The following is a 17,229-nucleotide window of genomic DNA, read 5'->3' as shown; positions in this document are numbered from 1 at the left end:
GCAGGTTTATAAACCACTTTGCAGCCAAAGGCTACTGAAGTACTGTACAATAAGAGAAAATGCCAAAGATTGCAGAACAGGCCCTGTGATTGAGGGGAGCAGGACTTCACGACGTTACCATGCCATGTCCACACACTTCATAGCATGATCATGTGCAGCTGCTGCCGAACATGTGGGGGGTCAGACCCCTGCATTGAAAATTTGGGGAGCCTTGGCCCCCCAACCACCTGTACTTGGCTGGTGTTGCAAACTCAGTAAATGAAAAGCACTAAAACAATTTCTGCCATTGTCCAGTTAATATTCCCTCAGTTGACTGGGCTCCATTTCATAAAATGATCAGTGAGACTGAAAAAGTGAGAAGTTACCAGCTCAGTAACTTCTACTCGAAGTAGACCTGTTTAAATTAATGAGCCAAAGCTACTCATGTCCATTATTTTCAATGGGTCTACTCTGAGTAGGACAAACATTGGATACAATGCCTAGATTTTCAAAGGCAAGCTAAAAGCATCACTTTAGGAGTCAGTTTTAGAACATCTCCAGGTTTTCTCTTTCAGACTGATTTCCTCTCAGCAGCGGTGACAGATGAGTTGACAGATTTTTGGCAGGTATTTTAAGAGGCATTTTGCCACTGCACAAGTGACAGAAAAGAACTCTGTTATGGAAATACGGCCTCAAGGAAATGCCATGATGACAGTACTTGGTGATGTCTGAGATAACAGCTTTGGCAGAGATAAACACAGAAAAAGCCCTTTGTTTGGGATAGGACAGACCCAATGGGGTTAACCCATAGCTGCACTGTTTTTGTGGGACTTTGCCAAGTGCTTGGGGTCAGGGGAACAAAGCAGCCTGAGGTCAAAATGACCACTCTAAGCTCTGATGGCCACTCCAAACGGGTAACACCAATCTCTACATTTCCAGAGAGACAGGAGATATAGAAGGGGTGGGGGAGTGTATATGACGCCTTAGTTCCATGGTCACCAATGAGATCTTCCCCTGGTGTCCACAGAGCTTACAAGTCCACTTCGCATACACTCCCTGCCGCGTTGGTCACGAGTGTGGTTACCCTTCTCTCCACTGAAAAGTACACAGAGCTGAAGGAGGGAGTAGCAAGAGTGACACTCTTTCCCACTTCGTCTTTCAGCTCTGGAAGTGCTTTGGAAGGCTCAGATGAATTCTAACTTGATCTGACTTTGAATAGAGAAGATGCTGCTGATGGTGCTAGCTCAAAAATCCATAAGTGCCCCTGGCCTATAAAGGTTGTCTACCTGTGTTTTAGCTTATAACTGTAGCATGTCTAGGATCCTAGGGCAGGAATGACAGGGAGGCAGTGGCCCTCCAGACAGTGGTGTAGCATGGGGGACAGAGGAGCAGTAGCCCCGGGTGCAAAATTCTGAGGGGGGGGGTGCAATCAGGTGCCCCCACGACAGGCTCCCTCACTGAGGCTGTGTGGCTGAGCTCCTGCAACCTTCCCAAGTTGCATGGAGGCAAGCTGTGCCCAGGCCTGGCCTTTGGGGCAGTGCCACTGCCGCCACCCACTGAGGGGGGGGGGGGGAGAGGAAGGCAGGAAAGCACTCAAGGGAAGAAGGGGCTGCCACTCTCCAAGTGGTGTTTCAAGTGCTGACTGCACTGCAGTTAGCTCCAAAATCCGAGACATGATGTTCCTGCTGATATAATCACCATCATCCCTGAACTTCAGGTGTCTTCTAAATGTCAGGTAGTAGTTTATTTCTTTGACATCTGGTGGGAGGGCGTTCCACAGGGCGGGCGCCACTACCGAGAAGGCCCTCTGCCTGGTTCCCTGTAGCGTTGCTTCTTGCAGTGAGGGAACTGCCAGAAGGCCCTCGGCCCAATGAAAGAGACAGTATCCAGTATCACATGGCCAGATCTTTCTTCTACGCCAAGCATGAGGAAGAATGAGATGTCCTCACTGTCTCTTCCTGTGTGGTGGTGATTTGGTGGACCTATGCTGAAGGGAGGAGCTTCTCTTCTCAGGCCATGCCCCTCACCAGGCCTGTTCCACATTGTTTTCTCTGCTCATTTTTGCCCCTCACTGGGCTCCCCTCCTGGCCCAGCTTGCCTGTCAGTGAATGTGGGCCTTAGGCTTAGAATCGCTGAGTGAAATCTTAGGATGAGGAGCTGGAAAAGGGTAAATGTCTATTTTCTACTTGGCATGAGAGTCTCTGCTATTTATTTATTTATTCATTTTATTTATAGAACTTATACAGGGCAAGCCAAAGACATTTTGCTGATTGAGGCAATGGACAAGATGGCATTGCCTTCTGCATTCCATGCACAGAAGCCAAACCAGCCTGGTTGTTGAGTCTCTAACCACATCTGCGGCAGACATTAAGGTTACCAGATTTTTTTTCAATGAATCCGGGGACACTTTTCAACTTCAATGGATTTTGTATGGGGACTGATTTGTAAATCCAAGGGCTGTCCCAGGGAAATGGGGATGTCTGGTAACCTTAGCATACATATAAATCTGTATAATACCATTTTAAACAGCAATGGCTCCCCCTACCCCACCCTCCGTTACAGAATCCTGAGAACTAGAGCTTGTTAAGGGTGCTGAGAGCTGCTAGGAGACACTTATTCTCCCCACAGAGCTACAGTTTCTAGAGTCGTCTAATAACCAGTTCCTCTTTGTAGGGAATTCTGGGAGTTGTGGCCCCAGTCGTTCCCCTAACAGAATCTTCTCCCTGATCTACCAGGCATCATCCCTTTGCTTCTGGTGGAGCCTAAGGAGTTCCGGCAACCCTATCAGTTCTTCACTATCAATTGTTCTCTAGAGTCTCTCAATCAGTTTCCTAATGCCCAACCCATTTCCCTGCCAAGCTACCTCCTGCTATTTGTACTGGTATCCTGTTTCTTCCCAATGGGGCAGATGCCATCGCTCTGTCTTGTGGGGATGGCTTTGCGTGACAAGACGCTCCCCCCATGACCACCACACTTTTCAGGGTGGGGGAGTGTTTATGGCCTCTTGTGAGTGCAAAGGGACTGAGCTTGGACTGCCACGGGCAGTGAGGGGGAGTTCCTGCTGGCCAATGCGCTATTATCTCCAGTACTTCCACCAATACTAACTGGTCTGCTAATTAAAAGTGAGTTCACCCGAGACAGGAAGAAAAAATAGTGAGGGGAGCATAAACATCCCCTGTTCCGTAAACAGCCAGCTACAAAGCAAAACAGAGATAGTGACGGCGAGGGAAGTGGGCACAGGAATTATTCTTTCCTTTTTGTGATGCAATTGGAATGTTGCTCCCTTTGTAGCTAAAGAGCCGGCTTCTCTTCTCAGGCACCAAAGGACCTGACCTTTGCTATGCAAGTTTGCCCCACCAACACCACCATCACCAGCTCAGGGCTTCTGAAGGCACACAGCAAACACCACCCCACAGAAATGTGTGCTGAGAGCCACATAGATAGTGTTGATTGCATGGCATTTCCTGCACACACACACACCCATTTTCTGTGTAGGGATTTTATTAAACTCTGTACTGTATGTTGAGACGCACATATGCTTCTTTTGCATCTGCTTTGTCTTCTGACTCAAATAAACAACTCAAATAATTTAGATGCTGGAGTTAATGGACTTGAGGGTCACCCTTTAGCCCACGATGTTTTGCTGCTTAAGCCATGGTGGTTGGGACTGCTCCACCAATTTCAGTTTGCCCTTGCCAGCCAGAGTGTTGTGGCTGCCTCGACCATGGTCTCAGTTTTGCCCTCGTGGAACTCTGGAGGGAAAAGGATGGGAGCAAAACTAGCATTGATTGATGCTGCCTGTCATTGGCTCTGCCTCCATCTACTGTTGGTCTCCTGGTCTTTCACAGTGGCGTAGCGTGGCATAGTCCCAGGCACATTGTTAGGGGGTGAAATCAGGCGCTCCAATGACGGGTTCCCTCATCGAGGGAAGCCACACCTGGGCCCTATCTTCAGGGCTGGGGTGGCAGCAGCAGCTCTTTCTCCTTAGGGCCGCCCTTGGGCCAGCCGAGAGGGATCAGGAGGGCACAGCCGCCAGCTGGCAGATGCTCCACTCCCGAGTCAGGCCATGCAACTCCCAAAAGAACTGCTGCCTGCCATTTAATACACTGCAGGTGCTGAAGCTCATCCTGAATGCTTGATAAGCTAGCAATTGTGTCTGGGACCTTTTGCATGCAAAGCAGGCATGCACCTGCTCTCACTGAGCTACTGTCTTTTTCGAAGAACAGAGCTGCTGCAACTACCTCTTCTGCAAAGCCCACCTCCGCCCCATCCCAGTCCACTTCTTGCATCCCATTGCCTTCCAAATGCGACATCTCCAGTAATAGCTGATGATGACAGGATGATGCAGCAGGTGATTGTGGAAAAGCCTGGATTTTTAGTTTTATTTGATTATTTAATTTCTATATCTCTTCATAGATTTTAAAATATCTCTAAGCAGTATGCACTTGCTGATCAGAAGGTCAGCGGTTCGAATCCCCGTGACGGGGTGAGCTCCCATTGCTCGGTCCCTGCTCCTGCCAACCTAGCAGTTCGAAAGCATGTCAAAGTGCAAGCAGATAAATAGGTACCGCTCCGGTGGGAAGATAAACGGCGTTTCCGTGCGCTGCTCTGGTTCGCCAGAAGTGGCTTAGTCATGCTGGCCACATGACCCGGAAGCTGTACGCCGGCTCCCTCGGCCAATAAAGCGAGATGAGCGCTGCAACCCCAGAGTCAGTCACGACTGGACCTAATGGTCGGGGTCCCTTTACCTTTACCTTTAAGCGGTATGCAAAAAACCCAAAAAACCCCAAAGTAACAACAGACAACTTAAACGAATTTTTTTTCAGAAATGCAGTTACATATAAAAATGTTACATTAATGCAATTTAACTAATACATATCAATCAATATCCATTTGTTTTCCTTCTGATATATGCTCCCTCTCAGCCTCTGAGTTCTCACTCAGGGCCCAAACAAACTCTTAGCTCACCCACGAAAGTTTCACAATGTTCCCGGAAACAGCAGACATCACCCTAGTCTCTCACTCTTCCTTTTTCATGGGCAGGCCCAAGGCAGATGGCGCTTCCTCAGGCTGCCCGCTGCTGTGCCCCATTCAGCTGCATGCTCCACACTCAGTTCCAGGTTTGTTGCGTTTCCAAGCAGGTCCAGAGGATGGGAAAAGGGACACACCCACCCACTCACTGCTCTTTTTTCACCCTCTGTCCTCTCCTCCTGCTCCAGCTGCTCAAGGTGTTGGGAGCCCATGTTCCAACATGCCAGGGACTCCTCAGATCACACAGCAAGGCCCCTCAGAATAGCATTCAGTTTCTCTTCTTGACGTCAGCCTGATGAGACACTTCTGATCTGTGCCAAACTTACATTCCTCTCTGTTTGCCAGCCACAATAGCATCCAGTTTGCCTGCTTGCCAGCCCGTTTGGCACACAGATAAATGGTGCCCCAGTAAACAACCTCATCCTGCTCTCAGGAAGCTCCCACCCTCTCAGCCAGCCTCCACCTGCACTGCCAAGAAGCTAAAGGAAGTGAAGCATCCTTACCAGAGATGAGAGTTGCCAGCAGACGTCACTGGGCCTCAGCATGACAAAGAATTATCTGCTCCAAGGTTGAATTGTAGCAGGAGTTGTAAACCGCCCCCACCAGACAATTTGCTGTGCAACAAGTGGAGAATACAGTGATACCTTGGGTTAAGAACTTAATTCGTTCTGGAGGTCTGTTCTTAACCTGAAACTGTTCTTAACCTGAGGTACCACTTCAGCTAATGGAGCCTCCCACTGCCGCTGCGCCGCCGGAGCACGATTTCTGTTCTCATCTTGAAGCAAAGTTCTTAACTCGAGGTACTAATTCTGGGTTAGTGGAGTCTGTAACCTGAAGCGTATGTAACCTGAAGCATCTATAACCCGAGGTACCACTGTATCTGACTGCTGCATCTCTAGGTAATGGGGGAACAGCATCCATACATCTAGCCTAGAAACTCAAAACTCTTTAAGGATACAGATGGAATGATCTCCATCATTTTAAAAATGGGGGAGGGCTGTTACAGAGCATCTGCTTTGCATGCAAATGGTCCCAAGTTCAGTCCTTTACATATCCAGGGAAAGCCTGGGAATGTTCCCTGCCTGAAACCATGGAGAACCAGACAAAACTGGCCTAGACGAGCCAAGGAACCAGCTACACACATTGCAGCTTCCACCCTATAATCCTAGTAGTATCCCACCTTTTCTCCAACAAGTTCAGAGTGGCACACGTGGTTTGACTCCACCGCTGTCATCCTCATAAAAAACTCCTTAAGGGAATCTCAAAGAGTGTCATTGGACCATGATCACCCAATCAATTCCATGACTGAGTGGATTTGAACACAGTACAGTGGTACCTCAGGTTAAGTACTTAATTCGTTCTGGAGGTCCGTACTTAACCTGAAACTGTTCTTAACCTGAGGTACCACTTAGCTAATGGGGCCTCCCGCTGCCACCCCACTGCCGGAGTACAATTTCTGTTCTCATCCTGAAGCAAAGTTCTTAACCTGAGGTACTATTTCTGGGTTAGCGGAGTCTGTAACCTGAAACGTATGTAACCTGAAGCGTATGTAACCTGAGGTGCCATTGTACTAATATCTAGCCATTACATGGCTGCTCTGAAGCCACCAAAACATCTCCCTGAATGTTGGTGTTCCTGATAATCTGCAAATATATCATTCTTCCAGATCCTTCTTTTGGAAAATTGCACAGTGTACACGTGCTGCTTTTTTTCTTCCAATTTTAACGTGTGTATCTAGCTATGTCTCCAGTTGATGACCTGGAATGCATCAAGAAGCAGGGGTGTAGTTAGGACAGGAGTCAGCAAACTTTTTCAGCAGGGGGCCGGTCCACTGTCCCTCAGACTGGGGGGCGGCAGCGGACTATATTGGGGGAGAAATGAATTAATTCCTATGCCCCACAAATAACCCAGAGATGCATTTTAAATAAAAGGACACATTCTACTCATGTAAAAACATGCTGACTCCTGGACCGTCCATGGGCCGGATTGTGAAGGCGATTGGGTCACATCCGGCCCCCGGGCCTTAGGTTGCCTACCCCTGAGTTAGGGGATAGCCCTAGGTTTTTGCACTGAGACTTCCTGAATCTCCTGCTCCACCCCCTTATTTTTAACCTTAAAAAGAAAAACAACAACACATGTATAGGGTGGTTTTCCCCCCTCTGAAAATCACTTCAATATGCAATTATATATCTATAAATTAGCATATGCAAATTTTATGCACACTTGTGTCCTGCGCATGTGACCTGAGTCCTTAATGATCTAGCAGCAAGTCATAGAATACTGGATAGTGCTTTATGAAGCCCACTGATTGGAGAACTGCAGCAGATTAGTGAGGAAATTGCAAATGGTGTTCAAGTTGACTAAAGCCATTTCCTCCTGGGAGGAGAGGGGGTTGCGGGCTAAACCCTCCACCCACACACGCGGGGGCGGGATCTTGCCCCCGCGTGGACAGGAAATCCCTGGGCGTGCCTTCCACCCCGTCCGCCAGTCGGCGGGCCGGGGAGGCAGGGCCTAGCCCATTTAAGGCCAGGCACGCCCGGGGACCACCCGGTTTTTCTGTCTATTTGCTTTTCAGAGTGCAGGAAGGTGCGCATCTGGTTGGTGGGCCACAGCATCGTGCATTGGGCCAAGAATCGCGCTATGACCACCGGGTTGGGGCAAAACTTGAACTTTCCTGCTAATGTTGAGCTGGTGTGGATAGCGCGAAGAGGGATGCGCTGGAATGAATTCAAGCCAGCCGTGTTGTCGAGAGCCGCCTTGGAGGGCCCCCCCGGATGCCTTGGTCATCCAGTTGGGGGAAAACGACCTTGCATACCGTAAAGCTATTGACTTGAGATGGAACATCTTTGATGATCTGGCGGACCTGATGGCAGTTTACCCAAACATTACTATACTGTGGTCCTCGTTGCTTGAGAGGAGGACATGGAGGGATTGTGTGAGCCCGGTTGGAATCAACAAAGCGAGAAAGGTTTTGCAGCGGGCTGTGGAGCGTAGAGTGGCGGCTCTGGGTGGGTGCATCATCAGCCACCCAAGCATCCAGTTCAGCAACGAGGCCCTCTACAGATGGGATGGCGTGCATCTGTCAGATGCTGGAAACGATATTTGGCTGGGGGACATCATAGCAGGGATTAGGAATTGGTTGCAGGTTTGAAGGTATTGGCGACGAGCCTTGCTCGAGTGGCGGTTAGGCATTGGCAGGGGTTAATTGTTATGCAAATGAATGGGGGGAAGGAAGCGCCATCACCTTCCCCAATGGAAAGGGTAGTCCGGTAGAGGACTCCGGGGGGCGTTGCCTTGTCCGAAACCTAGGGAGGTAAGGGCCCCCGGCACGCCCCCGAGCGGTGACACCCGTGGGATCCTAGTTGGCGTACTTCAACAGGACTCCCACGGCTTGTGGACAACCCTTCCCGGTCTCCATGCCGGGTAGACGATAGGAGCCAATGCCTAAGGCCAATACCTTTCAATTCTGTAATCAATAAAGTTGTGGCCTTTTTATGCCCATTAACCATATATAATGTGTCCAGTGTCTTCATTTCTCATGGGGGGAGGGGACTTGCCACGCAACAACAACACAAATAACAATAACACATATTATAATACTTTTTTAAGAGTCCAAATGGAAATAAAATGCAAAGTAATAGAGAAACATAAAACAAATGCAAGTTAACCAATTAAAAACCCCCAATTAAAATCCATTGCATCCTGTTTTCTAAGTCAGCTCATGGATCAGAGGCCTGTCTAAATTTTAAAAAGGAACATAAGATCACGCCAAGAACCTATCTAGTCTAATATCCTGTTCTCACAGTGACTAACCAGGTGCCTTGGGGAATCCCACGAGCAAGGCCTAAATGCAACAACACACTTCCCCACTTGTGAGTCCCAGCAACTAGTATTCAGCATCATGCTACTTCCAACAGTGGAAAATGTATTTGTCTGCTGTCAGAAGGTCAACAAAGACAGGACTAGAAGGGCCTTCCTTGAGAAGGAATTCCAGAGCCTAGGAGCAGCCACCAAGAAGGCCCTCTCTGATGTAATAGAATGGAGCTGGGGAAATCAATTTGTTCCATATGCCACCATTCTACTGCAGACCAGCTGAGGATAATCCTAAGGCTGGTTGAGATGTTGCCATTCCACTCCAGGCTTTTGAAAAATGTCTGTTTATTCCCAATCCTTTCCTCCATGCAAGAGAACAAGCACAAATTCACACACACACACACACACACACACACACACACACACGAGCTCTTAGAGTTAATCTCCATATGTGCAAGAACAACAAAATCATGAGGCATGTGGACAGGTTAAAAATAGACTCCTGGCATGGGAGGGCAATTGCCAATGGACAAGGAGTTTCACAACTGCTGGCCAAGCAGGAAGAGATATCAGAGATGTATTTCCCCCCCATTTCATAAACAAAGCTTTGAGCCCAGGATAAACAGTTGAAGCCCTGTTGTTCTCTCTTTCCTAACTTGGGGGCTTTAATGATGCGAAGAAGCAGAAAACACCCCTCCCCTTCCCATTCTATAGCATGGAAGCCTTTATTGCTTTTTTTTTCTCTGTCTCTAGCATCCAGAACATTCTGTGACGGAGGAATGTCACTTGCAGGAACAATTGCTCTGCCCCTCTTTGACTTAGTTCCAGCTGGAATGACCAGGCCATTCTGAAAGACAATTGACAGTGATCAAGGGGTTTCTGCTGGAATTGCAATTTAGGTCTGAGGCACACTTGGACCGGCCCAATTATTAGGTAGGGTAGGGTGGCTACACATCACCAAAAAGAGGAAATATATCACCAGAAGAGAAAAGGTGAGAATGACTTATATAACATTTGCATGCACTGATGACTATGAAAATTTGCGCATTTGGAAAGAATTAGTATAATTTAAACAGAAATAGACTTATTAGAAATAATTTAAATGGAAACAGAAATGTGGGACGCGGGTGGCACTGTGGGTTAAACCACAGAGCCTAGGACTTGCTGATCAGAAGGTCTGCGGTTCGAATCCCCGCGACAGGGTGAGCTCCCGTTGCTCGGTCCCAGCTCCTGCCAACCTAGCAGTTCGAATGCACGTCAAAGTGCAAGTAGATCAATAGGTACCGCTCTGGTGGGAAGGTAAACAGTGTTTCCGTGTGCTGCTCTGGTTCGCCAGAAGCGGCTTAGTCATGCTGGCCACATGACCCGGAAGCTGAACATCAGCTCCGTCGGTCAGTAAAGCGAGATGAGCACCACAACCCCAGAGTCGGCCACAACTGGACCTAATGGTCAGGGGTCCCTTTACCTTTACCTAAACAGAAATACATATCCTAGTGTGTAAGACCTGTGTGCCTGTTTGGGTCGGCTGTGCATGTCCTCATTGTTGATGGATAACTTCAAGGGCCGTGCTGGTTTTCTTTCAAATGGTTCTTTTTCTGGACCAATTGGACTTGGACAAAACAGAGCTGTGGGATAAGGACTCCCTTCAAAACAACCAAAACCTGGCTTGGCACTCCAAGCTGCAGCTAAGCCTAGCCACCATTTTAATTCCCCACTGCACTCCCAGCATAATGTAGTTGTAGTAGAGCGTCTGCTTTGCCTGCAGAAAGGCCCAGGTCCAATCCCTGGTATAGGAATGCTTCTCAGTGCAAGAATTTAGGGACCCAAATCTATGACCTTGCCAACAAAGGTCTGTATAGTTAAAGCCATGGTTTTCCCAGTAGTGATGTATGGAAGTGAGAGCTGGACCATAAAGAAGGCTGATCGCCGAAGAATTGATGCTTTTGAATTATGGTGCTGGAGGAGACTCTTGAGAGTCCCATGGACTGCAAGAAGATCAAACCTATCCATTCTGAAGGAAATCAGCCCTGAGCGCTCACTGGAAGGACAGATCGTGAAGCTGAGGCTCCAATACTTTGGCCACCTCATGAGAAGAGAAGACTCCCTGGAAAAGACCCTGATGTTGGGAAAGATGGAGGGCGCAAGGAGAAGGGGACGACGGAGGACGAGATGGTGGAACAGTGTTCTTGAAGCTACCAGCATGAGTCTGACCAAACTGCGGGAGGCAGTGGAAGACAGGAGTGCCTGGCGTGCTCTGGTCCAGGGGGTCACGAAGAGTCGGACACGACTAAATGACTAAACAACAACAACAAATCTATGGACTCACCCCTGAGGAAGAAGACACACATGATTTCAGCTTGGGATGCCAGGGCTGTCACACACCTGCCAGGTAAAGATTTTCTTCCCCTACCAGAGAAAGGAAAAACAACCAGCCCAAGGTCATCCAAAATAAATAACTGTTGGCATGCCCTCAATTCTGATTCCAGCATTTCTGGATATCAGCTTAGTGCTTACACTAAACATGGCCTCTGCAGTTTTTCTTGTCCCCTCCCCCGCCATGCATTCTCTACATAGCATTTTGGATGTACAAAATATATGACAACCTTTATTTGGGGGTTACCACTAGTCTTTATCACAAGATGGGGATGCCACATTTCCAGATGTGCATATAATGGCAGCGCAGCACATGTGGATGGCTGTGAGAAATATGGTTGCCATATTTCTTATGACTTCTAGTTTGAGCCTGGAAGGATAAATACCAACTGATTATACTGTGATCTAAGGTTTCCACTGCCCTTGCTACACTTGAAAGTATTTTTTTATATAAACACCAACTTCACATGGATATCTGTAAGGACACCTGGTGGGCTTATATCGACTTATATGTCTAATTTAGATGGAAGTACTGATACCTACTGTATTCTCAATGTGCGTTGACTGTGTGCATTGCTGCCTGTTTCTCTGTCCTTTTAAAAATATTCCTTTGTTGTTGCTTTCCTCTTTGTTAAATTTGAAAGGTTTTCGCCTGGAATTCTGCCGAAGGGGCAGGATTTAAACCCCACACATCAGCCAATGAGTGGGGATTAAGTCCCACACAATTTGTCTCTGTGCCCTTGTTTTATACTGCTATGAGGTATGTGCAACCAACACAGGATAATCTCCACACCATTAGATGATGTCATGAAGCATATCAGCTGTTAGGCATGGCTTAGGGGGAAATGACATTGTGGGCCAACTTGGACTCAAGACGGTTCGCTACCCTGGGCTAGGTATTCATTTTTAGACTGCATAAAAACCAATATGAGTTGCTTATGTGTAATACAGTGAAATAACTTTTAAAGACAAGTAAATAAATGAAAACACGCCAGGCTACCTCTGTTTATGTCCAGGCTTGTGCAATGATTTCTGCTCTGCACAATTTTTGGCTTCAGACTATTCCTCTGATCATGATTAATTTACCCCACTTTGGGGACTCTGGTACATACATTTTGCAGCTGTGTCTGGGAATTTCCTCAGCTCAGAAGGGTAATGCAGTGCTATTCATTTCAGCCATTCCCATAGACGCCTTCGGGATTTCCCAATTCCTTGCATACAAAGCTCTGTGGGAACAGCCTACTGAACAGCAATAACATCAGGTCTCTGACCCTGAGCCAACAGCGCACTGAGCATGTGCCCTGATGCTGGCATCCCCAGTGCAATGCAATGCACCCTCATTCAGGGTTACGAATTATAAAGTCTTCTCATGCAAGTCTGTGGAAAACAGGAAGTGTGTGTGAACTATGGAGGGAATGCCAGAGGCATTTATAGATTGTTATAGAGTGATGGCTGGGACTGAAAGAAGCTTCAAAAGGCTGAGGTGACACCCTGGGTGGAGGCATCTGGAGGGAACCGCATAGCCCCCCCCCATCCCCCCGGATGTCCTTTTTATTGCACATTCATAATGATTTGTGCTTATGGTGCTATTGGAAGTTTATACGTGAACCCACTTTCAATATTGTTTGTGCCTGCAAAAGTTTGAGGACAGAGCTACTGCTTCATTTACAGTCAATGTGCGTCTCAAAGCTTCCTGCTAAAATCTTGTATACCACACTGACTATGTTCGACCTCTGTTGCCAGAGGCTTTATGCCGCTGAATACCAGTTGCTAACAATCCCAGGTGGGTCAGAGGGCTGATGCTCTCAAATCCAGTTTGCGGGCTGCCCACAGGCATCCGGTCAGCCATTATGTGACCAGGATGCTGGACCAGTTAGGTCACTGACCTGATCCAGCAGGCTTAACTTATGTTTTTAAATGTTCCAGGGTTGAGCTTAGGAAAATGCTTCACAGCAACATGGGCTCAGTCATAACCATCAGAATTACAGCAGGGGCAGGGAGATTTAACCACCTGAGGAAGGGTTACACAGCGAAGAAAAGAGAGCTGGGAGAGAAAAAGACTGAAGTACCTTTTGCTGGCTTCTATACAGCCAGAGGGACGCGGGTGGCGCTGTAGGTTAAACCACAGAGCCTAGGGCTTGCCGATCAGAAGGTCGGCGGTTCAAATCCCCGCAGTGGGGTGAGCTCCCGTTGCTCGGTCCCTGCTCCTGCCAACCTAGCAGTTCAAAAGCACATCAAAGTGCAAGCAGATAAAAAGGTACCGCTCCGGCGGGAAGGTAAACGGCGTTTCCGTGCGCTGCTTAAGTTTGCCAGAAGCAGCTTAGTCATGCTGGCCACATGACCTGGAAGCTGTACGCCGGCTCCCTTGGCCAATAAAGCGAGATGAGCACCGCAACACCAGAGTCGGCCATGACTGGACCTAATGGTACCTTTACCTTTATACAGCCAGAAGCCTGGAGGCAAGAGAAAGTAAAGGCAGGAATAGGGGACTAGTTATTTCCCATTTGCTACTGAGCTCCGACTCCCATCATCCCTTACAATTGGCTGTGCTGGTTTGGGCTGATAGGAGTTGGAGTCCAACAACATGTGGATGGAGACAGGTTCCCCACCCATGTCAGTGGTGGTGGCTGGTAACATTTTGACCTGGCAAAGCTGCAATTTTAACCTTTCTGTTTTCACTGAAATAGGACTTGTACAGCACTTATTTAGGAAAACATGCCATTGTACACACGTCATTATCTCCTCAGTAAAAAAATGCACAAAACCTTAATTTTCTCTGCAAAGGTATAGACAAGGGAAGGACTTTCATGTAAGTACAATTTTCAGACACGATTTACTTCATACATCTTATTTAAAAATTAAACCATGCTACATGATCAGTGGTGTGGTGTGGGGGAGGGCAGGGGCAGTTGCCCCGGGGCAAAATGTTTTTTAAAATTCATGTATTGTTTACACCTACCCGTCCATTGCCAAAGAACTAAGCAAGCACACAAAATCTGAGGAAAACTTGCTTCAGTTCCATGAAGTCTCCCCAAAATCAATTAAACTCCTCCCATATCTGCTATAGTGTCTGTGCTGATGGAGTAAGAGCCATCCTAGTAGGACTGAATCTCCATCAGTCACGTGTGTTTTTTCTGCTTAGCTATACTTTTGTCTTAGGATTGGCTGAGCAGTACAGATAGCTGATTGGTCAGAGAACAGGAGATTAACAAATACTTCTGTAAACTGAAAGAAGTATAAAATGTGTGCAGAAAGAGATTTGAGATTTTGAGGAGGAAGTGGTTAAAAACTCCTTGACCTTTTCAGTGGGAGGGCCATGCCCCAGTAGCCCCAGTGGACCAGCCTTCACTCATCCATGTCTTAAGATGTTGCCTTCTGTAGAGCAACCCTCAGTTGGTGGGTTACAGAAGGGCCAGTTGTTGTGGAGCCTGCAAGGAAAGTTGCATGGACAGGTTGTGGATGTAGGTAGGATGACAGAAAGTGCTTCTTCACACCATGCATGGTTAAATTTTGGGATTTGCTCCCAGAAGAGGCAGTGATGGCCACCAAGCTGGGTGGCTTAAAAATGGAGTAGGCAAATGGATGGAGGACAAAGCTATAAATGACTACTAACACTGATGGCTATGTGCTGCCTACATTATCAGAGCTAATATCAGTGTACTGGAAGAAGAAAAAATCACCAGTGTTGAAGCAATGATTCTTCAACATCAACTTCGTTGGACTGGTCATATTGTGTGGATGCCTGATCATCGTCTTCCAAAGCAACTACTCTATTCCGAACTTAAAAATAGAAAGCGTAATGCTGGTGGTCAACAAAAGAGGTTTAAAGACTGTCTCAATGCAAATCTTAAAAAATGTAGTATAAACACTGACAACTGGGAAACACTGGCCTGTGAGCGCTCCAGTTGGAGAACAGCATTTACCAAAGGTGTCATGGGCTTTGAAGACACTCAAACTCAGGACGCAAGAGAGAAACGTGCTAAGAGGAAGGCATGCTTGGCAAATCCACACCGCGATCAACTCCCGCCCGGAAACCAATGTCCCCACTGTGGAAGGACGTGTGGATCCAGAATTGGCCTCCACAGTCCCTTACGGACTCATTGTTAAAACTGTGTTTATGGAAGACAATCTTACTCGGCTACAAGTGATCACCAAAGAAGAAGAAGGAGAAGACATTGTCAGAGGCAGTACATCTCTAAATACCAGTTGCTGGAAACTACAGGAGGGGAGAGTGCTGTTGCCGTCAGGTCCTGCTTGCGGACTTCCCATGGGCGTCTGGTCGGCCACTGTGAGAACAGGATGCTGGACTATAGGGGCCACAGGTTTGATCCAGCCAGCTCTCCTTATATTTTTATGTTGAGATATAGTGGATTTTTTCACTTTAATTGCAGTAATTATTTCTAAATAAACATATAAACTACCACATGCAAACCCTCTTTTATCCCTTTCCTCTGGCAATGTATAAGCAGTTGCCCTACCCACAGAATTGCTCCCATCTATGCAATTGGGTGGCGCTGTGGGTAAAACCTCAGTGCCTAGGACTTGCTGATCGCAAGGTCGGCGGTTCGAATCCCCGCGGCGGGGTGAGCTCCCGTCGTTCGGTCCCAACTCCTGCCCACCTAGCAGTTCGAAAGCACCCCTAAGTACAAGTAGATAAATAGGCACCGCTTTATAGCAGGAAGGTAAACGGCGTTTCCGTGTGCGGCGCTGGTGCTGGCTCGCCAGATGCCGCTTAGTCACGCTGGCCACGTGACCCGGAAGTGTTTCCGGACAGCGCCGGCTCCCGGCCTCTTGAGCGAGATGAGGGCGCAACCCTACAGTCGGCCATGACTGGCCCGTACGGGCAGGGGTACCTTTACCTTTTTATGCAGTTGGGCTGCTGAAACATCCCCCAGCAATGCAAGACTTTCTTAGGATAAACAGCACCAGTATCACTGGGGAACCAGTATCACATGTACAGAGCATCTTGTGGAGGTTTACTGGCTACAGCCTTCCTGGGAGAGACAGTACCCAGTGGGTTAAAGCTGCACGCAGTGTTTTTTATGTGCTGATGGGGAAATATGATGACAGATCATTCCAAACAACTTCAAAGCTAAATGTAGTAGGCTAACATGGAAACTATTCCTAAGGGTCCAGCAGACGAAACCAGACTAATTAGCACACACACACACACACACACACACACACACACAAACCATTAAAGGAGGAAGCTCAATCCAATGCCAAAGGCCTAGGGTTTTGATTGGCTCTGAGCCCATCCACATCAAACCACATGGCTCAGCTATTCTCTCACCATCCATTTAACGTATCAAGCAGCCAAAGGGGATTTGGGGCTAAGTTTGTAAATTAGCATTTCTCTCCTTTTCTATTCCCCTCCACAAAAAAGGAACACAAATTGCTTTCTCTTCAGAGACCTCAAAGACCTACATCAGGCCTTGAGCTGACGTGAACTTTATAAGCTTCCATGTTGACTTTTGCTTGTCAGATCAAAGAAACTACAATGACACAAGTGGTGGCTGGTTCATCTCTCAGGCTGACCTCATGTCCAGGCGTATGATTCAGATGGATTTTTAGATCTGGACCTGAAATCAATGTTGCAGGGCATTCAGAAGGAATCTTCTTGGACTCAGTCTTGCAAAAACAGGGCAGCGGCCCAGAATGAGCTGCCAGCCAAACATTTTGACCAGCTCACAAGGAGGGGCTTGCCACTTGTCATTCATAAGTCACTCATATGCCACTCACATGGCGTCAAGTCTACCTTCCGTTCCCACTAGAAATGTTTTCCGTTGCTTGTTCTGGCTCACAAGCAGCTGTGAACAGATTTGCAGGAAAGCTATGAAGGCAGTCCCTTTATAATCTGTTACTCACAGCATCAGTGGCACTGGCTTAGCATTTGGCATTTAAGAGTCCAAATGGACCTATTTGATCTTTACTGGCTCAACAGCCAGTGTGGTCTGGTGGACAGGAACATGGAAAGCTATCAAGTCCGATCACTGGTCCATCTAGCTCAGGATTGTCTACAATGATTGGCAG

The sequence above is a fragment of the Podarcis filfolensis genome (assembly GCF_964270895.1).
Source record: "Podarcis filfolensis genome assembly, chromosome: 15".
In the NCBI taxonomy this organism is placed as follows: domain Eukaryota; kingdom Metazoa; phylum Chordata; class Lepidosauria; order Squamata; family Lacertidae; genus Podarcis; species Podarcis filfolensis.
The sequence above is the reverse complement of the archived record's forward strand: the minus strand, read 5'-3'. Positions refer to the sequence as shown.